The sequence below is a fragment of the Apteryx mantelli genome, chromosome Z (genome assembly GCF_036417845.1).
Source record: "Apteryx mantelli isolate bAptMan1 chromosome Z, bAptMan1.hap1, whole genome shotgun sequence".
NCBI classification, from domain to species: domain Eukaryota; kingdom Metazoa; phylum Chordata; class Aves; order Apterygiformes; family Apterygidae; genus Apteryx; species Apteryx mantelli.
In genome coordinates, this window is record NC_090020.1 from 35,827,111 (window position 1) to 35,836,007 (window position 8,897).

Consider the following 8,897-nt stretch of genomic DNA (forward strand, 5'->3'; position numbering starts at 1 on the left):
CACCCACCCCATGAAATACCCAAACCAAGATAACAAAATCACTAAGCCTACATTCAGATAGCTAAGGACATCAGAAATGAGCTTTGTTAAAATGCAGCACTAATTTTAAATATCAGTTATAAAAATCTTCTCCATCCACCATTCTTGGAATTTTAGGAACAGAAGTCTCATTTTTAGCAAAGTCTTTTTATGCTACTAATGCGCTTGGGTTTGGGGTGGGGGAGAAAGAAAAACAGCTTAAGAAACAAAGAGCTAACACACTATGTACAGAAACAAATAAAGTGAAAATGCTTAAATACTAGAAAAGTGCTAGACAGTCACATGAAAGTTGCTCTTTGAGCTGTCACACCCAGGCCAAAAAAGAGATCTGTCCTCAGTGATGATCAAAAGAACATTCACTTCTTTTTGCACCATCTTACAGGAGTTTCCAGTGCTCCCATCTTCTTATAATCGCTCCTAGGTCAAGACTCTTGCAAGTATTTGTGTTAAGCATGGACTGTTCAGAAGAGAGTGCATCCATTAACCTTGAGATTACTGCATTCAGATGAACATTTGGGGACCTCCATAGGGCTGTACACTCAGTGGGAGAGAGAAAAGCAAGATGCCCTTTGTAGCACCAGACTTATACTGTGTTATGGCCTGAGAAACCAGTAGGATGCTACCATTAAACACATCACGACCCAAGACAACTGTAAAACCTGGAGGATCTTAAGCATGAGAGCAAGGAAAGACTGCAAAATCCTACATAATATTTAAGAAGAGGAGCATTTAAGGAGGAGAGAAATAAAAACTAAACAGCAGCTGCAGCAAGAACTTCTGCTAGGAGAAGCATGATGCTGACAGCCTCTTTGGGAGGAAGAGGTCTGGGGTTTAAGATGCAGAGGCAAGGAGCCTCTGGGAACCACAGAGAGGAACACAGATCTCTTTACAGGTACAACCACAGAAGTAACATGACTGTGTACAAGATGGACAAATACATTAAAAGTCATTACACCTGGTTTGCTAAAATATCACAAGCAAGGTTAAAAACAACAACAAAAAACAACTCTTTTCTTTCTCCATATCTTTCTTTACTAAAAAGGACCCCCACATAAAAATAAACTTACTTAAGCTGAACCTGGGATTAAAACAAAAGTCTATTTATCTATTTATTTATTAAGCTCTGGTATCCACTTTGGATCAGATTCAACTGTTACAATGGACCACATAAGCCATTTGGGCTTTTAAGGCATCATATTTTTTAGGAAATCTACTAGGCATGTTTTTCTGTCTTGAATCTTTCCTGTTTATTGTGATATGTAAACAATTCCATGATCTGTTCTCCTCATTCATCAAAGCTGCGAGGTATCACATTCACAGATATGCTGATGCAAACAGTTTTACAGATAAATATTTAGAGAGTGAACAATGTCATTAAGAAAAAAGCAGTTTTATCTTAATGGAAACGTAAGGGAAAGATAGCAGTTTGAAAAAAGTTTTTGGCTAGTATTTCTATATATTATTAATTCTTTTTTTATGCAAATCTTGAGTTACTGAAAAGACTCTTCACAGATCTTCACATAGCAAGCAAATGTTTTTTTAAAAAAACAAAAAGCCAAAACAAATTACACAGTACCAGTCCCAATAATAAGCAATCATCTATGTATAATATTATATGGGAGAGGTATTCCAGAGAAGACTTCTAAAGTCTTGCGAGTTTTTCAGACTTCAAAATTAAAACAGGATGAGCAAATCCATGTTCTGATGATGGAAAATCTTGAGTATCTTTGTTGCCATGGTTATGCTCTTGGGCTAACTTGCCTTCCTCAGAAAACATAAAATGACAACAAAATCTGAAACAAACTATATTACCTTTCAAAGGAGAAAAAAAAAAATGCCTGGCTGGGTCAGTCAGTGCTTATTTTCCTATGTTGCTGGAGAACTTCTCCGGCTACACAAAGCAGAAACCTGGCACTCCATTCCCATTGTATAGTTTTACAAGACAGCTCCTTTTTCATATTAAAAAGTTTGACTTAGGAGAAATTGTTTGTTGACAGGGTAAAATTTTGCACATTCAAAAAGGGGGTGGGACAGATCACCAGGAACATTAAGTACCAAATTGTGCAAGATCCACTATGTTCTCAACCCCCATTAGTTTAAGTAGAGATGAAAATGCACTCAGGACCCTGTCCTCTGATTTAGACTTCAGTTTAATTACTCTCTCCTCCCTGTGCTGAAAATCATCTGGAATAACTCCTTCGCTCACATCCTCTGGGAAGTCACTCATAATCTAATATGAACCTGTTTTTATATAACACACGGGGTAGAGAAAGAGCAAGAAAAATAACAACGGCCTAATTTCCAAATTAGCTCAGCTCTGTCAGTGTTCACTTGCTTTGATTAGATCTGAGTGCTTTGCATTTTTGAGAAGTTAGGTATCCTAAGGCTTTAGGTTTTACTCCTAAAAACAAGCCACAATTTGCTTGAAAACAAGAACGCTTAAGAAATAATGTAGAAAATGTGAAATGCTTAGTTCCATTATTAAGTCTAATTAAACTGACAACAGGTCTACCTCTCTGTTTTCTATAAAGTTGATAAAAATTTTCAGAGGTAAATTTAAACTTTTTTTTGATGTTTTGATGATAATGTTTTTGATGTTGTTTTTATATCAATGTATTATCATGAACTGGAGCAGAACAGTGAGTACACTGCTTGCATGATCTCTCCATAACGCTTGTGTTAATGGTGACTAAAAACAGCGCAACCATAGAAGGAACAGAGCTCCTGTCAGTCTGGCAGGGCACAGCTGGAATTTCAGAGCTGTGAAGATTCCTGTTGACACCAATAATTTTAGTGCACAGGCGGAAAAATAGGAAGAGACATGTTTCTGCTGTCTCAAAGGAGAGAAAAATGAAATTGTTAGATAAAGAAAAAACTCAGGCTGCTTAAGTTCTATGAGGGAACAACCAATGTAAAATATTAACACAAATTATAAGAGCAGGGAGTCGGGTGAAAGATCTTGACTTCTGCTGAGATAGAAAAACATCTGCCCCAACATCACCCACTTGAGCATGCATCGTCTGAGCATTTGGCAGATTTGTTGGAAGGAAGAAAAGCCTTAGACTGTTTTCTTCCAGAAAGATGTCCCCATCCCAAAACACAAGTGCTACAATGGGAAAGCTAATAACCTTGAGAAAGCAACAACTGGAAGACGACAGTTATCTTTCCCATCCTCCATGACGCAAAAGCAAGCTAGCATGGAGAGAGATTTGGGGGTAGAAAGTTTCATCTTCTGTAGATGCCAGTTCAGCAACTCTTATCAGTACCATATTAATTTCTTAATTATTAATAAATAATTGCACCATCAAATACTCTGAGGTCTACGTCCTCTCCCCCAGCCAACATGGTAAAACTGCATTCAAGTGTAATTCCTGTACCCACAACAGTTATCCAAGCAATCAAAATTCAGGAACTCCAAAGTTAGGAAATGCCCAGTTTTGCAACCCTAATGTTGAAACCTGTGTTTTTCTTTTTTTTTTCCCCCCCTCTCAATAAATACTTATTTGCCTTGTGCAACTTCTGAATTCTGGTCTTTATTACACAAATTGCTAAATGGATGTTTATCTTTCTTTGCTAAGAAGCCTTTACCTAATCTGCAAAAAACCTACACTTGAAAGGTAAAAAGTCACCATATGAGAATTTACTGGCACACCCACAGTACTCAGCGTTAGAGCTGGGATCTGCGTGATACCCAAGAAACTACTGCTTGTATTAATGGAGTAGCTGCTCTCTCCCTGTACAAGGCAAAACGGACCTGTACCCTCCCGGTCTAATCCTGCCAGTTTTGTCCAACTCCCAGGCACAGTAAGCGTCTACGTCATCTTCCTCACATTTACGACTACTCTTTATTCTCCTCCATGGGTTTTCTTTTCTTGCAATCCAACCCGTTTCTGTGCTGATGTTCCCATCTTGGCTTCTTCCCCCCAGACTTGCCTTCCCCTTCTTCTCCCCAAAATACCCACTTCTGGTGCTCCACACCAGTTTCCAGCCCCCAAGCCCAGCCCCCAGGCCGCCACCCCAAGGGCCTAAATCTCTATTCCTCCCACATCCACACCTCGGCCTTCTCTTTTCTCTTCCCTCGGCAGCTGCAAAAGCAACACTGATGATACAACGTCCAGCTAACATGTGACATCCAACCCCCTGCACCGCTCACATTTCACAAACCCTCATAAGACATTTGCACAGAGCAAGCTGTTTTCATATGACTTCGAAAGACATTATTTGAGGTCAATGCTATGTTGGTGCTCTTCCATAACTTGGTGGTTTCTACAGTAGAGTATGCTACAGTATAGTAGCGAGGATGGCGTACCACTCATACTGAGAAACTCCTGATACTCCACAGATGACACATTTACACCATATAACTTTCCACCCGCCCTACAGGACGATTAGGAGTGTTCATACAAAAAGGTCTACAGTGTTTTAAGTGCTTTTAGACCTGCTTTAGCCACAGTGATTTAAATACCAGGCAACAGAAAGCACTGAGCTGCCACCGAAGGCAGTGGGACGCTGAAATGAGTTATAGAAACACTGGGGGAAATCACTGGTGTAGCCCTGGCTGGCAGAAACACATCAGTACTCCAAATCATCTGCCCAGGTAGTGGGCCTGGCCATTTTTGGTTGAGAAAATACACATTTGACTTATATAACTGGGCCTCTCACAACCAGAGACACTTAGCTTTTAATTCCAAGAATCCATTACACTTCCAAATAAAGGAAAATAAAAAGGGAAAATAAGTATGTCAAAAGAAGTACCCAACTACATTATTACAAGTGCTGCAAGCTCTGATGAGATTTACAACACAACTGATAGCCTTCCTCTGGACTAGGACGACCATCTTCTCATATTTATATGTCCCTGCGTTTTCCATGAAATTACTTTTGTACCACTCAACTTTTGAGGCAAACCAAGTGAAGTCTGGACCTCAACGTAAATGTTAACTGACTTGAAGGCATTCTCCCGTTCAGTCATGAGCATAAAACTGCTGAAGGTTTTCCAGACAACTTACCATGGTATTTTTTAAAAAAAATATTTAAATTATGTGTTCATGAAAATTTCATGTTACTGTGATTAGGGATATGAAGGCCAATACGTAGACAGGCAAATTTTTGAAGTGAATTGCTCCCTCTGGCAGAAAAGGACGAGGGGGCTGAATTATTCATCTGTCAGAGGGCATAAATTGTAAGCTTTCCCAAAATAACTTTCTTCAAAGGCTTCCCAAAACTTTGACAGCATAGAGACCTGCTTCAAGGTTTACCGATGCCCATTTGATAACAAAAATTTGAAGGATTTATTCATTTCAAAAACAAAAAAACCCCCACACACTGAACTCCCACTGCATGATTTTTCTCAAACCTGATTTTTTCCAATTTGCTCCAAGTTTTTGTTTCCAAAAATAGGATTTGAAGGAAAAGTGAGCAATGCTTATATTTTAAGCAATCAAAATTACACAGTAAGAAACATACAATTTACCTGAGACAACACAGCTTTATTTACATAATTATTTTAGACTCGTAAGGACAGGCAGGAAATATGCTTTGTTTTAGTTCTCATCCTTTCACACCTCAAGCACATTGCCATTTTTAGACCGTCTCATGAAAAACATGATTTTTAAACAAACTTTTTTTTTTTTAACTGTACACTACAACTGAACTCATTTTTTGCCAAGGTAAATTAAAACCTCAAACCAGCAGAGCAATAGCCCTTAATGATTGTTTAATATCAACGCAAAGCATGGGATTGTTTATATTTTCAGACTATATTTTAAAGTTGCCAAGTGCTTACAACTTAGATGAAGCTTTTTAAAGATAATTTGATGTGGCCTTTACCTGCACCACAGAGCTTGCTGGAGAATGTGTGCCAGTGCTAGAAGAGGAGAAAAATCCCGAGTAAAATTAAATTCTCAGTTGTAAGTTCTGCCTAAAATCTTTAGGCCTAAGTCTTCTGTGAAGACAGAAATTGAACATTTTCCTGATCCTGCATGTTAAATACACCATTAAGTAGTACTCATGAAACGAAGGCCTTATTGAGAGCAGGGAATATTTCCTAACTTGAATGAAATACTTGAAGAGATACTTACTTTTTCATTTTTCAAAAAGCCCACATTCCTTTTCTTTTTTACTGCCAGGCCGGAAAAAAACAAAGATTACAATACAGCAAATAGGAGATTAAAATCCCTGTTTTTCAAATTATTATGAGTCTATCATTAGGAGTATTCTGTTAGTCTTCAACTCCAAAGAGCAACAGCAAAGAGCAAATGGGTTTGTCTCTGTTTGATTTGTCTTTTGAAGAAAAAGAAAACAAATTCTGTCCTTGGACAGCTGAGCATCTGAGCTAGCAGAAGTTGCAGGCACTGCAGCCGCGGGTGGGTCCTCAGCCTAGCTGTGCAGAAGGAAACTAGACAGAAAATGTTAATGTAAAACTAAACGGATGAGCAGGGGCATCCATCCACTGCTGCAATGTTGGCAGCCCATTCTGCTAAACTGGATGCCAAGCTGTCTCAGAGCCAGAATTCAAGAGTCACCCAAGAGAGGAAAGGGTCTTAAGACACTTTTCTGCCTCACTGGGCTCTACCACATATCGAACCCAAATTATGACAGTGGCAGTGCTGCAGTAAGAACTGTTTAAATGACTGAGAAAAAGTCTCTGAAATTCCAAGTCCGCTTTCCCCTACCACCTAAACATACTTTCACAGTAGAGAATAGCAGCCAGCTTTTTCCTCATTAGGGCTCTTAAGACTGAGGCTGCCATTCAAAATTATTTAAAGATGCCTACTCTCAAAACTACCTCTGTTTAAAATCAACAAGTATGTGTGCTTTATAAAAGCTATGCTTGATGCCTAGGAACACCTTCAAACACCCAAATGTCTCTGAAAGCAAGTCCAGTACTTCCTCATACACACAACCTATATAATACAGTAGAAGGGTAATCCTGAATGGGACTTTTCAGTGGTAACTAAATAACAAGTAAGCATATAGTACATTCATAAATAAAATAAATCCCTTTCTGATAGATGTTTTGAGAAATAGTCTGAAGCAAAATGAAATAAAAGTCAAGCTTATCATTAAATCCTTATCTTATTTACATTTTTCCACATGAATTAAGGGCTTAGTCTTCTTGCTCAATCATACAGTCCATTTACTTGTTTTATCAACAAGCACACATCTAACACAGCTCCTGAGAATGCAATAGCAGGGAAGGAATAAGTCACATTTTACAGTACCTGTCACTTCTTGGAACCTCCCACACACTTGTGGAATTGGGGAACCATCAGAAATCCTCCTTTTCTGCAAAGAGATAATAAATGGAGCTTGACATACATTACCACACAAACCTCAAGTGCAGTTTTGATATGGAAATTTTAAGAAATCCTCCCACAGAGTTTGGCTTTTATTTCCCAGAGCCTCAGCAGAGTGATTGCTTCTGATCGAAACCACAGCCGATATATTTGTATCAAACGAGTCAAGATTCTGATGTTGCCCTTAATATGAAAAACTATTAAGTTGTCCTGATAAAAGGCATATGCACCAGCCATTTTCAAATTTGATTTGTTCCCTCTCCCAAGCTGGCCTGTAACTACTCAGTACCGAATTATTTAGTGTTTGTGTTACAGTAGCACTAGTAGGTCCTGGTAAGAATTTGGGACTCTTTTTACTCTGGGTACTGAACAGGCAAACATTCAGACAATTTAGACACTGGCCAATCCCGCAAACAAGTAGTTTATCAAATCTATACAAAGTAATTCCAAAATTCTCTAAGCAACTAAATCATTGTACTATGCATAAGCTTGGAACAAGAATGACTGGATACTTATGATAAAACCTAGCGTATTTACATATTTAGCTTTGGTATAATCAAAGACAACGGTGGGCCACTCTGAAGCAATCATGGCAGGGCAGATGAAGGATTTATTGTAATGCCACTTTAGGCAATATACTTTTAATAATGCAAACTTATAATACTGTTATATCAGTTTGTATTTAGCATGAAATAGTTTCTAACGCTCACCCAATTGATTTTAGAAGGGTGTGGACTACTTGTGGGGTGGTACTTTTAAATGTAAGTCACCGTAGATCAAATTTGGACTCAAATCTCAGTCTAAATCTCAAATTTCACTGAAGTCAACAGTAAGAGAGTTCCCATAGATTCAAATGGGAAGAGAAGGCATCTGAAAATTTCCATCCTACATCGGAAGGCTTAATTCCTGATCCAAGGGGTAGAGTGAAAGGCTGACAAGGCAGAAGGCCCCAAACCAAACAGATCAGACACACAATTATGAGAAACTGAGCTCAGTATTTCAGGTCTCCAAGGCAAGAGAGAGGCTGTACAGTGTCTTTTCAGGCTATTCTCTCTGCCCTGCTCTTCAATATGGCCCATTTTTTGACTGCCAGTAAATTAGTAAGTATCAAATAAGCCCGTCAAACTTATTCTTACTACAGAAAAATTTCTTCTCTCCACGATTCAAGATTTTTGGGGTTAAAGAGAGAGAGAGGAATCTCTACAACTTTCCCACAACACTTTTTGGACTTGACACCCCATGGAAATTTGCAGCCAGTCTATGTTATTACACACTGGATATTTTTCACAAGCACTGGAAGGACATAAGCAGTTTATTTTTGCTGAAGAAACAATTGTCTGCCTTTCATTTTGATTAAGAAAACAGAACAGGCAAACAGTGACTCATTCTGCAAATAGGAAGCTCTGCATAAACTAGCTTACACCATAACATCTCTATGGCTGCAGCTACTTAATATTTAAGTGGAAAGTTAAAATCTGTTAAGTATTGCTACTTGACACAATAGGCCCGTGCTTGCTGCTGTGATATTATTAACTGGAATTTTCAGATCCTAGATTGCTT